The sequence below is a fragment of the Nycticebus coucang genome, chromosome X, assembly GCF_027406575.1.
Source record: "Nycticebus coucang isolate mNycCou1 chromosome X, mNycCou1.pri, whole genome shotgun sequence".
NCBI lineage: Eukaryota > Metazoa > Chordata > Mammalia > Primates > Lorisidae > Nycticebus > Nycticebus coucang.
Genome location: NC_069804.1, coordinates 20,672,990 through 20,692,251, shown reverse-complemented (window position 1 = coordinate 20,692,251; position 19,262 = coordinate 20,672,990). Strand labels below are relative to the sequence as shown.

The 19,262-nt window shown below is 42.5% G+C and overlaps 1 protein-coding gene across 4 annotated transcripts in view; it reads left to right on the top strand.

Moving 5' to 3' along the window:
• The window catches only part of SMPX (small muscle protein X-linked), a 54,618-nt gene that overhangs the window by 25,763 nt on the left and 9,593 nt on the right, over positions 1-19,262 (top strand). The window lies entirely within an intron of this gene.

Sequence of the window (19,262 nt, the reverse complement as noted above, 5' to 3'; positions counted from 1 at the left end):
GTATACATACACAGCCCCATAATCTCTAGTTAGTCTCTATCCCATATCCCACATTGACTAACCAGTCTTGACTCCGGATTTTGTAGATTTGGAAAGAATCATCATAATGCCCTTTGCCTTACTCAGCTCAGGCTGCTCTAACAAAATACCACAGACTGGGTGGCTAAAGCAACAGACATTTATCTTTCACAGTTTTGGAGGTTGAAAGTCTGACATTAGGTCAGATATTTAGTGAGGGCCCTCTTCCAGGCTTGTAAATGGCTGTCTTCTTGCTGTGTCTTTATGTGGTAGAAAGAGGAAGCTCCGCTGTCTCCTCCTCCTTCTTTCTTCATCTTCTTTCTTCTTCCACTAATCCTATCATGGGGGCCTACCCTCATGACTGCCCCTAAATCTAATTATCTACCAAAGGCCCTATCTCCTAATACCATCACATTGGAGGTTAAGGCTTCAACATATGAATGGGGAGACACAAACATTAAGTGCAGGACAGCCCTCTTCCTCTAGTACTCTGCCCCACTCCTAGCATCTTCTGTTTATTCTGTCATAATACTTATCAAATTGTAATAGATGGGTTTTCTGACTTATGTCTTCCTTGTGATGCCAACCTATAAGTCCTTAAAGGCTGCAATGCACATGACATATATTAGGCACACAAAGCACATCTGCAGGCTGTTACTGGCACCCTGACCACAGCAAGTCTAGTGTCCCCTAGAAATGTAGACATCCTAAGTCCTTGTATTCTTAGGGAGATTAATGTTTTAAAGCTAGACTAGCCGCTCTCCTAAGAGCCGAAGGTAACATTGTTGACCATATGTAGTAATGGGCTCAGAAATTTGACTTTAATTCATCAATTCTATTCCTCTGGGAAATTGAAAAATTAGAGAAAAATCACCTAATATGTACTACGTGAAGGTGTTCAGCATGCCTCCTGGGTGAAGGGCTCAACTACAACCTGAACTTTACCTTTCATAGAAATGAAAACTATGTAACCTAAACATTTGTACCCTCATATTAATCTGAAATTAAAAAAAATTAAAAATGAAATAACTCGTCTTTAAAAAATAAAAATTAGAGAAAATGCCAAGTTAGGTAGTTTTTTTTTCCCCCCTCAAAGGGAAGAAAGATGTGTAAAATCAGAAGAAAACATACTTTTAAAGAATTCTTTGGCTTTATTTTGAAAGAACATCTATGTCCAGATAGGACATATTTACCAACCAGTTATCCAGAGAGATGTCATCTCTGATAGAGGAGAACATAAGGTGCTCATTGCTCTTAAATGTTAAGCATTATGCATCACCATCATTCCTGCTGATTCAAGGGCTAATTTTGAGAGTGTTGGCAGGAGGGCAAATTGATGTACCCAGATACTTGATAAAAAGTGCATTTAGCACCTAATGACAGAGCCCCAGAATACATGAAACAAAAGCTGAGCGAACAGAAGGGAGAAATACACAATTTAACAATAATAATTGGGGGGCAGTGACTGTGGCTTAAAGGAGTAGGGCTCTGGCCCCATATGCTGGAGGTGGTGGGTTCAAACCCAGCCCCGGCCGAAAACTGCAAAAAACCCCCAATGATAATTGGGAACTTTAATGCCCTGCTTTCAGTAATGGCTAGAACAACTAGAAGATCAACAAGGAAATAGAAAACTTGAATAGCACTATAAACCAAATAGACCTAACAGACATCTATTTAGAACACTGTGCCCACAACAACCAGAGTACACGTTCTTCTCAAGTACACATGAAACATAGTGTAGGACAGACCATATGGTAGGCCATAAAGCAAGCCTCAAATTTAAAAGGACTGAAACTATGCAAAGTATGGTCTGTGATCATAATGTAATGAAATTAGAAATCAGGCTCAGCACCCGTAGCTCAGTGGCTGGGGTGCCAGCCATATAAACCGGTGCTGGCGGGTTCAAACCTGCTCTGGGTCTGCCAAACAACAATAACAACTATAACAAATAACAAAAAAATAGCTGGGAGTTGTGGGGGGCGCCTGTAGTCCCAGCTACTTGGGAGACTGGAGCAAGAGAATTGCTTAAGCCCAACAGTTCGAAGTTGCTATGAGCTCTGACACTACATCACTCTACTGAAGGGGACATAATAAGACTCTGTCTCAAAAAAAAAAAAAAAAAGAAATTAGAAATCAATTGTTATTGAAGTTAGGGAATTCACAACTTGTGGAACTTAACACACTCCTAAATAAATAAGGAATCAAAGAGGAAATCACAAGATAAATTAGAGGACACTTTGAGACTAATGAAAACCAAAATACTTTTTAATAAAATCCATTCTAACTGGGGTAAGGCGATATCTCATTGTGGTTTTAATTTGCATTTCCCTTACAATTAGTAACGTTGAGCATTTTTTTCATATATTTACTGACCATTTGTCTATCTTCTTTTGAAAAGCTTCTGTTATTTGTACCTGTGTAATATTTTGAAATAGTAATTTAAAAAAACAACATACCCAAACTTATGAGATACAATGCAAGCAGTAAGCAGAGAGGAGTTTATAGTTATAAAGGCTTATACACTTATTAACAGAGAGGAAAGATCTCAAATCAGTAACTAGGCCATCAAACAAATAGTAGCAGCTCCATGTTTGGGAAACATGTCCTTTATCTTCCTAGAGTAAACTTATGACTAAATTAATGCATGAATGGAAATATCCTTTTCGAATGGGAAGGCATAATACATGTAAAAATTTTATTTGTATAAATGCTATAACAACATAACAGAAGCTGAGAAATGAAAAATAATTGCCCATAAAATCTCTTCTCTATCTTAGCATCAACACTCCCTTTGATATCTTCCTTTCTCGTCTTTTCCTCTGGGTTTGCAAATATGGGTGTGATGCAGCCAGGTTGCTAACAATATGGTGATTTGGGATCATGAAGACTCAGTCTTATTTCCTTCTACCCTTGCGACTCTGAGCTCTATGCCTCTGTTTTCTTGTTTCGTAAAAAGCAGAAAATGACACCTCTCTCATAGGGTAGTTGTGAAAGATTAGGGAGGTATATTTTTAAAAGTATCTCCAGGCGCAGCACGTGGGATGGGGTAATTTAATTCCTCAGCACATGGGAACTGGTTCTCTTTCTATTTTTTCTTATGTAGCATCATTCATAGCACTCGTGTAATTTTATATCTTGCTTTTTCCATTTTATATTTTATCAGAAGAATATTTTCCATGTTGCTTTGCAGACTTCGGGATTAAGATGATTTATTTCTCATAGTCTTTGACTTATCATGCCTTCCTAATCTTTTCTCTCTGCCAAAAGACAGAGGACTGATGTATTGTTTTACACAGAACTAAACTGAAAAAACAGTATCTTCTCCAAATGTCTTCTCTGTGGTTTATGGAAATTTTTTGTCCTCAATTTTGAAATGTTACTTGCTTTGACCCAATTACAGAGCTTTATTCACTTTCTCTGAAGGATGTGGTTTTATTCTGAGATTTTTCACTTTCTAGTGAAGCCACATTTCTTTTGATTTGTGATGCTCTTTTTCTTTGCTCTTTACTTGGTTAGGATAAAGACAAGTTTTACAGTGGCTCTGAACTGCATCAAGGTTTTATTCATTTGTTTTCCTGTCTGGAAAAGCTCTTATTCTAGGTCCCATTTCAGCCTTTGTGAGCATAAAGGACTCCTGAGAGTGAACGCAAAAGCCTTTGAGTTGATTGTGTCAGTTGCTGTAAGAGCCTCTCCACAGCAAACACACAGAAGCTACCTGGGTGGTTTCTATTAAAACAGAGATTGGGAGGATGTAGATTTCTTAGGAGGGAGTTGGAATTGGTGAGCAAGCTTTTAGGGAGCAGACTTGATGTGTGAATACAGAGAAGCACATCTTCTCCAGCCAGCGTGGTGGAAGGGAGAGGCGATTCTGGACCCGATTCTGTAGGTCATTCTATGCAGGCATGTAAATTTCCAGAGACCAAAGGACAACTATGACTGGCAATTGCCCTACTCCCAGTGTGATAGAACTCATGCTATCTCAGATGTTCTCAGTGGGGGGTGGGTATGGATTTTGACCCTTAAGGGACATTTGGCAATGCCTGCAGACAGTTTGGGTTGTCACAACTAGGGAAGAAGATTGGGCTGCTATTGTCATCTCGGGTGAGGGGAAAGCCAGGGATGCTGTTACATGTTCCACAATGCCCAGGACAGACCTGAAGCATGATCCAGCCCCAGATGTCAATAGTGCTGAAGAATGAGTAACCCTGATTTGTCTGCTTGAAAGGCTGATGTCAGGTTCAGCTTGCTGAGTATTTTCCTTTCCAAACAATCAATGTACTGCATTTTACAGAAATGTTAATAAAGTGAATATAGTAATCATTTGTCTACTATTTATAATCTCTTCACAGTAATTAGAAACTTAGGAATGAAGCAGTCTTAAATATGATTCTTTTGTCAATTGATAAACATATTCATGGCATATGGTATATATGGAAAACCCTGAGTTATGATATTAAGCCTCAAACCCAACTATTCTTTATAGGTTATCTTTTCATCTCAAATGTATCAGGAAGTAGTAGGTTATCTCAGCAGCTCACCAAGTCTTTTGAAAGACTCGTGTTTAGCATTAGTACTCATCAGGACCAACATTGGTATTGCTTTTCCTGTCTCATTAGCAGCACCATTTATGATGTGCCTGTGATATGCCCGGTACCACGTGTTGTGCTTCACATGTCATTTCATTTACTCTTTGTGCTGACTGCATGGGGACATTTTGTTTATGGCGGAACAAAGCCTGGGAGAGTTTGTTTACTTGACCAAGGTCCCTCAGTGTGTAAGTCACAAAGGTGAAGTGCACTCCATCATCTGTCACAGTCTGTGGCCAGTCCTTTCAATCCTATCACCCTCTGCACTCTTACAAATGTTCTTTCAGATATTGTAGTTTTGCAGATATTTCACTGTGTTGGGTCAGAGTAAAGCAAGCGAAGGCTAAACAGACTACAGAAACCGTTGCCTCCACAAAGAGGAACACTGAGCCGCAACTCTGACTTGTTGGTTTATTTGTTCCTTTGTTTGCCTGTTCGTTCATTCGCTCGTTCAGTCCTTCAGCCAGTCTGTCAGCATCTATTAAGCCAAAGGACACACCAGGTGTTCAGTACATCAGGCTCTAGCGATTCAAATACGTCAGAGTGTCTGCCCTGGTTCAGAGTTTAATGGGCGAAACATGGCATGGAAGCACAAATAATTTGTTCTTTTTAAGAGCCGTGAAAATAAAAGGGTTAATGCCTATAAATATCGGGGGGAGGGGGAGAGAGAGAGAGAGAGAGAGAGAGAGAGAGAACAGAAGGGAAGGAAGGAAAGGAGGGGAGGGGAGGGGAAAGAAGAGGAGTGAGCGGGGACAGAACACCACCGGTTATGGTGATGGTGAGGATATCATAACCTTGCCCGGTGCTGACAAAACTGCAGCAGAGAAACCCCAGGCCTCTGCAGAGCGCCTTGCTCCTGGGATGAGCGATGGCCTGTCAGGCGTCTCTGTGTCATCTGCGGTGCAGCCGTCTCCTACCCACGAAGCCTTTTCTCTCATTCCCTCTCACGCTGTGTGCAGCCCACGCAGAAAACTGGGGAAGTGAATTCCAGGCTGTCTAATCAGGCTTGGCCGCATCGTGACAACGCTGCTCGTTTTAACTCCATGCACATGCGGTGGCATTTGAGAAGGAGAAAGAATCACGAGGAGCAAATCAAGACGTGCAAATTTAACTTGTGCCCCCTTGTACTACTCCCCGCCTGAGAACTGATTATTCCACACTCTTCAGTTTAGGGTTTTATGCAGATGTCAGGGTGGCTAGTTTAATCCTTAGGCAGGGTCAGTCAATTGGCCTCTCCCAGAAGGAAATTTCTATTAAACAGTCCCAGATTGTAGTCTCTTTCATCCAGGCAGGTGGCACAGAGGCTGCTGAGAACAATTCTTCTTGACTGCTAGATAAACAGCAGAAAGCAAGCATGCCCTATTGTCAGAAAGTCACTGGATACCTTCTGCGGGAAGGACAGTGGCACTTCCTTCCACCCCAGAAGACTTGCCCTGATGTGTAGCCGTTACAATCGAATCCTTAATAAGTAACACACACTTCACTGCCTAGCTTTCGCCTGACCTCAATTTTGGATACAAATGATAGGAATCATGGTTGCTCTTTAGTTCCAGAGGCAACAATAAATTCCTAAAACTTACCCAACAGGTTTGTTAAATTCTGAGTGTCCAGACATCCATTTATTCATACAAAATTTTTATTTCCTAGTCGTTTTGTACACTGGCTAGTTGGAATTTGCCTTGGCTGAAGTAACCGTTTTCTTCATAACGTAAATTAACAGCATGGACTGGATTTGAATAGGAAAGATTAAAATTCTGGAATAAACCCATTCATTTATTAAGTGAGCATCTGTGCACCTATTGGGCCAGGCACTCCTATGTTAGAAGTAGGCAATACAAGATACCATCCCTCAAAGAACTCACAGTCTACTTGGGTAAGGATGTGAGAGGGGATATTAACATATAATGGTTACGGCAGGAATGAAGAAGAAATGACAAGGCACAGCCTTTGAACATAGGTGACAAAGGACGATTCTAGATGGGATGTTGGAAAACATATATTGGACTGAGGAACTGTTGAAGACAGGGTCAGGCATAGGTCTATGCCATTGCCATGCTACTCCCTCACTCTGTGATTTGGCACAGTTGTTCTGCCTGAGTTTCCTCATCTAAAAAAGGAGAAAGGGACACTTAGCAATGTTTGAAGACATTTTTGACTGTCAGACCTTGGGCGGATAGTATTGGAATCTAGGGGCTCCAGGCCAGGAATGGTGCTAAACTTCCAATGGTGCAAAGGACAGTCCCCACAAGTACCACCAACACTGCCAAGGTTGAGAAGGACTGATTTATGTAGTGTGTATGTGTGTCTAAATTCCTCAGCACAGTGGTGGCTATTACTATTAACTACAGACTATTATGGCAGAAGGAACTTAATTTAAGCCCCCGCCCCCAACAGGCATTGGAAACTGAGTCCTGGGGACAAGTGAATCAAAGTCAGCCCCAGCCTGCAATCTCAGTGTCCTATTCCTCAGCTCTGTGCTCCTACTTTCCAGGGAACATGAACAGTTTTCCCTTTGGTGGCATCTCTGTTTTATTGTTGAGATGGGCAGGGGCCCGAGTGTTGCAGGGAAGAGATCGCAGCAGAGTCGGCTGTGGCTGTACGGGGTGGTGGGGACAGGATTTTTGCAGCACATTTGCCCACCTTGCAACAGGTACTAGACACAGGGCATGCCGGGAAAAGTGGGACACACCTGTGCTATGACACTTCCAGCTCTGTCAGAGTATTCTGTGACCTTGGGCAACTTTTGGACTACTCTAAGCCACATCTATAAATAGGAATAATAATGCCAGTTGAGACAGTGAGTTGACCCAGAGCACCTAGTACAAATCAGCATCCAGAAAGTGTTCCTTCCCTTTGCTGTCCTCACAATCTACCCATGCCCTCTGCCCTCTGCCCCTTGCTTGCAAGGCTAGGAGTGAGTTGGTTTTAAAATGAAACAGTGTCTAAACAGTAGCTCTGCATATTTCCCCAGGGACCATGAAAACAAATCACTAAAATTAAAATCCATTAATTTTCCGTGACTAGCATGAGCTCATTGAAGCACTTGCTAGCATCCAGGAAGATCTCTTTCTCAGTCACCACCTATCCGGAATTGTTCGAGCTTGAGCCAGTTCGTGAGATGATTCTAACCTGCAAGTGTCTTCTTCCTCCTGGAGGAGGCACTGCAGTTCCAGTTTTCAAGACTACAGCAGCTCCGTTTCTAAGGCCTTTGTCTGGAGACAGCAAAATTACAAACATTTCACTTAAGCGCTTTCATTTTGTTTTGGAGACTTCAGGGATTTTCTTCCTTTCCTGTCAATTTTTAACTAGCAAATGCGTATGGTTTGTAATTTCTGATTTTCCTCTGAAGAGAATCAGTCTAAGAAACACTTGTGCAGTTGTGCCATTCCCCAACTCTCAAACAAAAGTCAAATGATGAATTTCATACATCATTTTCCTGAGCATTTCAGATGATTTGGATGGCCAGAGGAAGAATTTTGTCTTTTAAATAATCTTTCATACACAGACTATACGCTACTGGAATATGGTCCAAAAAATAAAATGAGAGTCATGGTGATCTCAATGTCCAAAAGTGCCCCAGGTGTCTCCTCTATGGCATTCCTGTTCTAGCTTACGCTCCATTTGCATTCAAGTTCCATCCCCACAGAAGTGTTTTTACCCTCCTTCTGATAGTTAGCTTGAAGATCAAGTGATGTTTACATTGCAATAAGAGTGAAGCAGGTAGGCAGCCACTGATAAATACAGGTGCCAAACAAAGAACCTGGCAGCGGAGACTGCAGTGGCTCCTTAAGGAGGCCAGCCAAGGAAAGAGAGGCTTCTTTTGAGTTTTGTGACAAACATGAAACCACATCTTTTAACCGGGGCTAACAGTAGCAATAATAATAAGTCCTTGAACTTCGTTTTAAGAATTTAAAAGTACTTCCATGTTCATTCTCTCTTTCAAGCCTCATAACAGGGATTGATTTTGCTATTCATTCTTATGCGACTTCCAACTGCACATCAGGTAGAAGGTTATGGGATGTATTGTCATCTTCCTTCAGTGAAAAATTCATTTTTAGACTAATTATTAATTAAGCCTGTTTGAGCCCATCTGTAGAAAATGGATGTAATCCCCTTCTCTTATTGTTAAATCATAGCTGTGTACATTAGTGCAATCAAGGGGTACAATGTACTGGTTTCATATACAATCTGAAATATTCTCATCAAACTGTTCAACATAGCCTTCATGGCATTTTCTTAGTTATTGTATGTAGACATTTGTATTCTGCCTTTAGTAAGTTTCGCTTGTACCCATTCTAAGATGCACCGTAGGTGTGGCCCCACCCATGACCCTCCCTCCACCCTAACCTCCCCCCTTCCTTGGCCCTTTCCTCATAGTCTTGTGCTATAGTTGGGTTATACCCTTCATGTGAAAGCTATAATTGAGCTTCATAGTAGGGCTGAGTACATTGGATACTTTTTCTTCCATTCCTGAGATACTTTGCTAAGAAGAATATGTTCCAGCTCCATCCATGTAAACGTGAAAGAGATAAAGTCTCCATCTTTCTTTAAGGCTGCATAATATTCCATGGTATACATGTACCACAATTTACTAGTCCATTCATGGGTCGATGGGCACTTGGGCTTCTTCCATGACTTAGCAATTATGAATTTGGCTGCAATAAACATTCTGGTACAGATGTCTTTGTTATATTGTGATTTTTGGTCTTCTGGGCATAAACCTAGTAAAGGAATTATAGGATCGAATGGCAGGTCTATTTTTAGGTCTCTAAGTATTCTCCAAACATCCTTCCAGAAGAATAGGCTCACCATGCAGTTTGCAACAGGTGCCCAGGAGGGGGGATTCATTACAACCCATTCCATCGGCTAGAATTGAACAGATGATGGCTTTACTTATACCCAGAAGGACTGTTTTCACTGACACAGAAAGATGTTCAAGGTTAATCTACCAATGTCTATCTCTAGATATATTTCACAGGAAATGTGTTATTTCAATTGCTACCTCTATTTACTATTTTCTGGCTGCCTAGTTTTTAAAAATCATGCTGTAACCTTTATATATTGACAAATATACCACACACACAAGACAGATGTGATCCAGGATTTGGAAATCAAGTTGGAATGTCTTAATTTCAGAAAGACCAGGTGGTAAACAAAATGGACCCGGGGAAAATTTCATTTCAAGATGCTCCAAATTGGGGTGGCACCTGTGGCTCAAAGGAGGAAGGCGCTGGCCCCATATACTGGAGGTGGCGGGTTCAAACCCCACCCTGGCCAAAAACTGCAAAAAAAAAAAACAAAAAACAAAAAACAAAAAACCAAAAAGATGCTCCAAACTGGCTGGATGTGGTGGCTCATACCTGTAATCCCAGAACTTTGGGAGGCTAAGGTGGGAGGATTGATTAAGGCTAGGAGTTTAAGATCAGCCCACGCAACATAGTGAGACCCCATATCTGGGTGGTGCCTGTGGCTCAAAGGAGTAGGGCGCTGGCCCCATATGCCAGAAGTGGCGGGTTCAAACCCAGCCCCGGCCAAAAACTGCAAAAAAAAAAAAAAAAATATATATATATATATAATAATAAAAATAAAAGAGACCCCATATCTATAATAAATAAATAAACAAAATATTCCCTGGGTGTGGTGACATAAGCCTCTAGTCCCAGCTATTCAGGAGGCTGAAGCAGGAAGATTGCTTGAGCCCAGGAGTTTGAGGCTGTAGTGAGCAGTGATGATGTCCCTGCACTCCAGCCTGCATGACAGTGACACTCTGTTTAAAAAAAAAAAAAAAGTGCTTGTTAAAATATGTATCCAGTAAAAAGAAAAAATAGATGCCCCCAAACAAACCATCACAACTCTTCTGGAAAACTCTCCATTGTCACTGACAGTTAAGAAACGGTATCCCAGACACCCTGCAGAATCATATACAAAGTTTACTGCTTGTTATCTGTCAGGGGAGAGCTAGCCCAGGACAAATCCAATCCAATTATGGGCCAATTATAGACCGGCTTTTGGTACCAAAGCAGGCCACCCCAGCAAGCCAGCTAGTGTCAGAGCCTCTGGTTGGGACTCCCAGCACATAGGAAGAGGAACTTGTGGCCCAGATAAGACAAAACAGTTAATAGTACCTTAGACCAGCACAGATGGCAAATGCAAATGCATGAGAATGGCCCCTGACCCTCCTCACCACCCCACTACCAGACCTTCATAACTGAGTCCAGACTCAGTTTTCACTCCTGGGTGGCACCTTTTCTTACTAGGTAGGCAGAGCTTTGCTCCTGTTATCAGAGTCAACCTTTCATTACCAGCTACAATCCTGCAGCCTGTGCCATGTGCCTGGACATGACTGGATACCCACATCACTGACAATCTCACTGAATGCATAGGAGTGAAAATGCCAAGAAACTTGAGTTAGGTGAAAATAAAACTATATTAAAAATCAAAACAACTCTGTGAATTTTGGCTGGCACTTCCGACCTACAAAGATCATTTCAGGTCCACATTCTAGCATCAAATAGTGTTGTTATTCCTCCAGGCTGGTTTTGCACGGATGACCTGCCAATTTGAGAAGCAAGCTTTTCCCCATCTTTAACTGAGACCTTGAGGAGAGTGGGGACAGGGCAGCACCAAGGACAGCATCTTGTGGGTGGCTGCAAAGGAAATTCTTTTTAGATTGGCGTAGAACAGTGGTTCTCAAACTTCGACATGAATCAGAAGCCTCTGGAAGGCTTACTGAAACTTAAGATTGCTGGGCCCAAGACCCAGGGTTTCTGATACAGTAGGTCCAGGGTATGTCTTTGAGTTCGCATTTCTGAAGTTTCCCGGGAATGATGCTTCTGCTACTACTAGTTTGGGGATAACACTTTAACAACTACTGACCCATGGCTCGGCACCCATAGTGCAGTGAGTAGGGCGTTGGCCATATACACCAGGGCTGGTGGGTTTGAACTCAGCCCCAGCCTGCTAAATAACAATGACAACTACAGCAAAAAAATAGCCGGGTGTTGTGGCGTGCGCCGGTAGTCCCAGCTACTTGGGAGGCTAAGGCAAGAGAATTGCTTAAGCCCAAGAGTTTGAGGTTGCTGTGAGCTATGATGTCACAGCACTCTACCCAGGGCTACAGCTTGAGACTCCGTCTCAAAAAAAAAACCAAAGCAAAACAAACAAACAAAAAAACCCTCTGACCCAGAGCCAGCCATTCATATGTATTATTTAGATATGGATATTCAAAAATCCCCTAAAACTATCCCATCGCTTGCTTCACAGTTTTATAGCTCGTGTCCAAAGGTATTGTAAGAAGCTTGCTCAGATTTCTGTGCTGAAATTCAGATATACTAAGCATCAATGAAGCAATAATCACAAATGTTTACAGTAATGCTTCCCAGGGTCAGGCACTGTTCCGAGCAATTTACCTTGTGAAACCTAAGTGAGTTAGTATGTGTAGGAGTCCCATTTTACAGGTGAGAAAACTGAGGCACAAGGAAATTATATGACTTCCTTCAAGGTAACACAACTTGGTTCTGGCTCCTTGAGTGCAGCCTTTTGACTGAATCCAAATTTTACAGAACAAATCCTTTTAATAAAGGGATTTGTTTTGTGAAATTTGGATTTAGTTGAGGGGCCCCATTTGGCGATCTGGAGGGCCACATGTGGACTTAGGGCTGCAGATTCTCCACCCCTGAGTTTGGCAAATTGGATGGCACTATGGGGCTGAATGTGCTGCCAACAGCACCCACTTACCTATCAGTCACTTAATCTCACTGATACAATGTCCCTTTCTGTCGGTGTTTATTAAGTGCTGACACTATTACAGTCCAAGAGTTGGTAGAGCAGAGCCCACAGGCCAAATCCAGCCTACCACCTGGTTTTCTTTTTCAACTTTGAGATCATTCTAGATTCACGTGCAGTTGGACAATGAAATAATACAGAGAGATCCCTGAATGTGATGATTAGGGAGAAAGAAATCCTTTTTCCCAATCTCTGTGGAAGTATAAAGAGGGCCTTGCTAAGTTTCAAATGCATGCTGAGACAAAAAACTGGGTTTGATAATCTTCATTTAAGCATGCTTTTATGGCTATCCACGTAGTGAAGTAAAACATAAAAGAGGTTCTATTGATAAATTTGAACACTTTTCAAGTCCAAGAATACAGGACCAAAGGATCACAGCTACATGGCTGACTGATAGGCCGCTTTATAGTTTTTCTCAAATATTATGACATAAGAATTTAAGCCAGTTTATGAACAACTGAGTTGTCCAGCCTTGGGCATTGGGTGAGAATCACTTATTTTTATTCTGATTATCTTAGTTCCAGAGCCAGGCAGGAGCAACATGCTAGATATAGTTAGATCTGTGGTCCTCAGTATGGACTGCGAGCTAGAATCACCTGTACTTGTCTGGTGCCACTTCTGATTCATTAATTCTTTGAGGGAGGGATAGGCCTGGGGATGGGTATGTTTCACAAGATTCCTAGGTGATGCTGATGTGTAGCTTGAGCTCAGAAGGACTGAGTTAGAGGGTGTTTCTCAGATCCTCCCTTGATGAACTACAGGGTGTCCCAAGGATCGCCCCTAAAGTTGCCATACAGAGGGAAAATGGGAGATTGTAGATAAATGTACATTTACTTATAAATTATTCATTACAAAATTTTACAAAATATTCTGTACGTGTCTGCTACCTCTTTGTAAAAATGTGTGAAGAATATTTTGTAAATACAGCTACATTTAGCTACAATTTCCTATTTTCCCTCTATATGGCAACTTTAGGGGTGACCTTTGCGACATCCTGTAGATTAAAATCTTTCTTGCTTGGCAAAGTATTTCTTTGGCTGAATGTCTAGGTTTCTGGGATTAAGGTCTCCAAGTATAGAAAACAATCAAGTATTCTTGGAAAGCTGTGTGCATAGATGTGTACCAATGGTGAGTCATAGCCTCTGTTTGGGACAGGACATGGGGAAGAGAGATTGAGTTATCAAAACCATATCAGGCTTAGAAGGGATTGAAAATACTCTTGTTCCCACTAGTAAGTGTGCTGTGCCCTGTCAGTGTTGTGACGTGTCTACACAGCAATATGTAGAGTCATAGTATCACAGGTTAGAGGACCATCAATGTTACTTATTCCAACCAAGCCCGAGACCAATGCACAGGTCTTCTATACATTCCCTGCTTTCCAGATATGTCCCTTACCTCGGAAATTCCCTGGGGTTTAACTATCAGCTCAGCAATGTTTTTTTATTTACTTGCTTATTTTTTATTTTGATTTCTTTGCCATTTTTTTGGTTGTTGTTGTCGAGACAGAGTCCCACCCTGTGCCCTGAGCAGAGTGCAATGGCATCATAGCTCACTACAACCTCAGACTCGGGCTGTGGGCATCCTGCTGCCTCAGCCTCCAGAAGCTGCTGGGATTACAGGTGCTAGCTGGGGTGCCCAGCTGTTTTTTTTTTTTTTTTATGAGTTGGGGTCTTACTCTTGCTCAGGCAAGTCTCGAACTCCTGAGCTAAAGCAATTCTCCCTCCTCAGCCTCCCACAGGGCTGGGATTACAGGCGTGAGCCACTGCGTCTAGCAGCTCAGCAACTTTTGACCCCCATCCAATTTACCTCCCTTGAAAAACTGCCAGGGCTGCTGTTCCCTCCAAATAATCTCACTTGTACCCTCTGGAGTGGCTCATTATGAGGAGAGCCCAAGTCAGGCCTCATTTCATTGCAGTCTCTTTTAACTCATCTTTTCTCCCCCTTTCAGAAATGTCAAAGCAATATGGTCCTATCCTGTAGCTAGGATCCAATTTTTGACATGTCAAATAAAACACCAGCTTTTCATGATTCCTACCAATAACACCTATTTCTTTCTTTCTTTTTTTCTTTTTTTTTCTGAGATAGAATGTAGCTCTCAATAGAATGCTGTAGTGTCACAGCTCACAGCAACCTCAAACTCTTGGGCTTAAGCGATTCTCTTGTCTCAGCCTCCCAAGTAGCTGAGACTACAGGCACCTGCCACAACACGAGGCTATTTTTTTTTTTTTATTTGTAGTTGTTATTGTTGTTTGGCAGGCCCGGGCTTGATTCAAACCCACCAGCTCCGGTGTATGTGGCTGGTGCCCTAGCTGCTGAGCTACAGGTGCTGAGCCAACACCTGTTTCTTGACACATAAAATATAAGAGCTGGGCTTGGCCTAAGGCAGCTGTATTGGTTATCTATTGCTGTAGAACAAATTACCTAAAATTTAGCAACTTAAAGAACAATAAATATTATCTCAGTTTCTGTTGGTCATGAATTCAGAGTAGCTTACTTGGGTGGTTCTAGCCAAGGGTAGCTTATAAGGTTACAGTAAGACACTGAGACTGCAGGTCTGAAGCTTTGACTAAGACTGGAGGATCCATTGCTAGGACAGTTCACTCACATCAGTAGCTAGTTGGTGAGGACTGTTATCAGGAGGCCTTGGTGCCTTGCCACATGGACCTGCCCATTGGGCTGCTTGAGTGCTCTCACAACATGGCCAGCTTCCTCTGGAGTGAGTGGTTCAAGAGAGAGCAGGGTGGAAGCAGCAAAATATTTTGTGACCTAGCCTTGGAAGTCATACTCTATAATTTTAATAATATGTTATTGATCACATAAGTCAGCCCTATTCCACATTGGAGGGGAATTCACGAGGATATGAATACTAGAAGACAAGGATCATTGGGGTCCATCTTGGAGGCTGCCTACCATAGCCATCTACCCCTCATTTTTTACAGATGAAAACACCAAGCTCCAGAGAAGTGAGGTTCCCAAAGTCGCACAGCTGTAACATTCCAGTACTTACTTTTCTTTCACTCCTACTGATCCTCACCACCCACATTTTCTTATGTTTATTTAAAACACCAAATGGTGTTTATCTTTGGGGAGATTGGAAAGATTATTTCCAACTGTGAAGCCATTTTCTCTGATGCTTCTAACAGAGAGAGCCCTTATAAATCCAGACAGCACACAAGCAAAGTGCCCAGTCTGAGCACTGAGGAAAATTCTTTACTTCCTTGAGCCCTTAGGGAAGAAAGCACTCTAAATGGAGGGGAAGGAAGGCACAACCTCAAAGGCAGTGGTTTTCAAACTTTTTTTTTTTTTTTTTTTTTATCTCACAGCACACTTGATCCTATGGTTAAACTTTCTCAGCTCACTTATGTTGACCAAAAAACCCAGAATATAATTATTGTGCTTTGAACTTCTTTCAGAAATAATTTAATTGATGATCTTTAAAAATATTTGCGGCATACCAGTGTGTCATGGCACACTAGTTGAAAATCACTGCTCTAAGGTGAGGCCAATCCAGGAGTGAACTAAAAATCCAGGGTTTGAGGGATAAATTTTAGCTTTCTCGCACTGTTTCCTCTCCTTGGTTTGCTCCCGTATGTGATAGGTTTCCTGCTCATTCTTTTGATTTCTAAGGGTAAAAACCAGAACAACAAGAGAAAAAAACCCCAGACCAATGGAAGGGACAACCGTCCTCGAGGTTGGGGTTTCATTAATCCCAGATGAAAAAGAGTGATCCAGCCCCAGTAACTCCCTAGGAGAAGCACAATTTTTTTTTTTTCTGTAAAAAAGAATGTTTCTGAAAACACAAATGCACCCATGCCCGCCTACACACGTTTTCAAGCACAAAACTCAGAACTGTGCTAAATATTATTAGTTCTTTTCTTTTCAGGATCCTCTTTGAGACAGCCATCTTCTAAGAAGGGAAACAATGAGAAAGAATCCTCTTGTCTTTTCTGTATACCTTTTCAGTCAGTTCAAAAACGACGAGGCCTGTCATCTCTGATCAACTTAACTAGTCAGGAGACGGGACAACTTTCTCCCCGCCTGACCTATTTTGTCTAATGGGGGCCACTTCTGTGCCCTCTGACAAGCTACTTTCCCTCCTGAGTTCCATTTATAGCTGGGCTTTATTAATGGCTAAATCGTTAGGAATGGATCTGTCTCCCTCACAAGGTTTACTTGCCCTGTTCAGTAAATTAAGCCATGGGATCCAAGAGACTGTCCATTTCTGCGCTGTTTGAGCTCGGATTCTTCCTGGCCCACAAAGTACTGGGAACCGACAGATGAGAGCTCAGCGTGAGCTCCCGCTGCCTGCCCAACAGTCTGTGTTCACTTGTGAGTTGTCTTGGATTTACTGCTCCAAGTAATGCTTGTGGGGCCCCTGGGAAATTTTCCTCAGCCCCTGATGGAAGTTTGAGATCTGAAACTCAAGTGCTTCAGCGAGGAGCCCCTGGGCCTTTGCTAATGGAGAAGGGCCTCCTTTCTCAACTCCTAGGCAAGAGCCCTCGGACAAGTGTCCTCCAAGTGCCATGAGCTTCTTGTATATTTGACCCTTCTCTCCTCACCGTGAAGGAAGGTTTGCAAACTCTATTCATCTATGATGTAGTCTTGTTGCTGTCACACAGGTAACCTCACTGAACAATTGGAGCATTAAGGGCCCACAGCTGTCAAAGCAACCTGTGCACTTCGCCACACAAAGCCTTTTCTTACTATTTTCAGTTGCCAGACGCTTGCGGTCAGCAGGTATTTCAACCTTTCCCCCCAAAGAAAACCCCCACAAAATGCATCAGCCCACTGCCCTGGTGCACATCCTTCAGTGGCTCCCCATTACCCTGAAGGCCTACATGACTCAATCAGGCTTGCCAAGCTTTCCTCATCTGGCATTTCTGCCCACCCAGGACAACCCTTGCTCCAACCTGAGTGAACTCTCAGTTCTTGGAGGTGCCATGCTGACTCCAGGCCTTTACACATCCTCAGAATATTTTTTTTCAGTCTTTCTTTCCTCCCCTGCCTATAGCTGGCTAACTCTTACCCATCAGTCAAGTCTCAGTTAAATACTGTTTCTGAAAAGCCTTTCTATTGCCCTGTCATCTGGATAAAACACGTGTGTTTTCCTGTGTTTGTCCCATCTTGGCAGCATTTTACGGTCTGACTTTCCTTCTAGACCTTAAGTTCCATGACAGAGGATAAGTTCTCTGATTTGTCCACAAGTGTATCCACAGTGCCTAATTTTCTGGCATAAATGTAACCAAAGTAAGAACAGGAATTCTGGTTTCCACCTTTAAGCACAGAGCCACATCCAAAAGAAACATAAGTTGATTTCCCAAAATGGCCTCAAAACGGAATGCAAATCTTCACCTACGAAAGATTTACGTAGTAAAAGGCACAGTGAAACTATCTAAAAGTCCTCTCATTATCAGACCAAGATGTCTTCATCCTAGATATTTCTTACCTCAAATCTCTTCTTTCTTTCCAAGAAATCCAATTTCCAACTGGGTCCCTAAGCCCCTTTTGTTCTGTAATTCAGACTCAATCCACTCCTTTCAGTTTTCCTGTCCACCCATTTAGATCTCCCCCAGTCATCAGCACCACAAAGAGCTTGAAGCCATGGCTCAGGGCTCATAGTTCAGTGGTTAGGGCGCCAGCCACATACACCAAGGCTGGCGGGTTTGAACGCGGCCCGGGCCTGCTAAACAACAATGCAATAAAAAATTGCTGGGCATTGTGGCGGGCACCTGTAGTCCCAGCTACTTGGGAGGCTGAGGCAAGAGAATCGCTTAAGCCCAAGAGTGTGAAGTTGCTGTGAGCTGTGATAGCACAGCACTCTACCGAGGCCAACATAGTGACACTCTGTCTCAAACAAAACAAAACAACAACAACAACAAAAAAACTTGAAGCCAAGAGAGCAAGGACGGAATCTTGTTTGGAAGATGGAGGAGGAGGAAGGGATGTGTAGATCTGTAAGCTTTCTGTGGGTCTTTGTCAATAGCGCAGGCTGACTTTGTGGGAGGCATTCTACGAAATGCTTTCATGTTACCCTCACAACTATCTTGTGAACTTGACGCTGTTATTTCCCTACCTTCAGAAGAACACAGAGGCACATGTTGTCAGGTAACTCACCCGGGTGGCACAGGCAGGAGGCAGGAGAACTGGGCTTTGAAGGCAGAGTCTGTGCTGAGAACTTCTCCACAGCAGGCACTCAGGAAATACTAGCTGACTACAGAGACAGGGTCCCACCTGGGAACTAGCTTGGAGACTGGCAGGGCAAATGGAGTTAAAGCAATTTTCCTGATGAATTGATTGCAAACACATGTCAAAGCTTTAGTTCAAAGTTGCTTAAAGAGGCTTCAAAAATCCAGTTCAAAAAACTTAGGATAGAAAAATATGTGGTTAGAGACCAGTTATGAGTGATCATGAAACACTGTTACAAGGCGGATGTAGTGAGGCAGGTCAATCTAATCTACAGTATTTGTTCAGAGCAGTCCAAGGTGAGCCAGCAGCGGATGGTTGCCCCAGTGGTGCCAGCTGGGCTCTGGTGGCCTGTGGGAGAGCAGGCTGCCAGGGGAAAGGCCAGGCTTCCCTCATTAGGTTTTGTGGGAATTTTAATTTTTTTAAGTAAAAAGTAAATGTTAAAGCTTTGAAAATTGATGATTTGGGTTTTATTTATTATTATTATTATTTTTTTTTCCTTTCAGTCCTCTGACCCTCCCTGATGATTTGGGTTTTAAAAAGAAAAAAATACTAAAAAAGACACTCAAGGCCAGTGAGTTGGAGTCTCAGGGTTGGGTGGCAGTTTCCCTTGAGCACAGCGGAGAGACACTGGATGGGTTTCCCGGGATGCAGGCTATCTCTCGAATCTGGTGTGACCTTGGCCCAGGA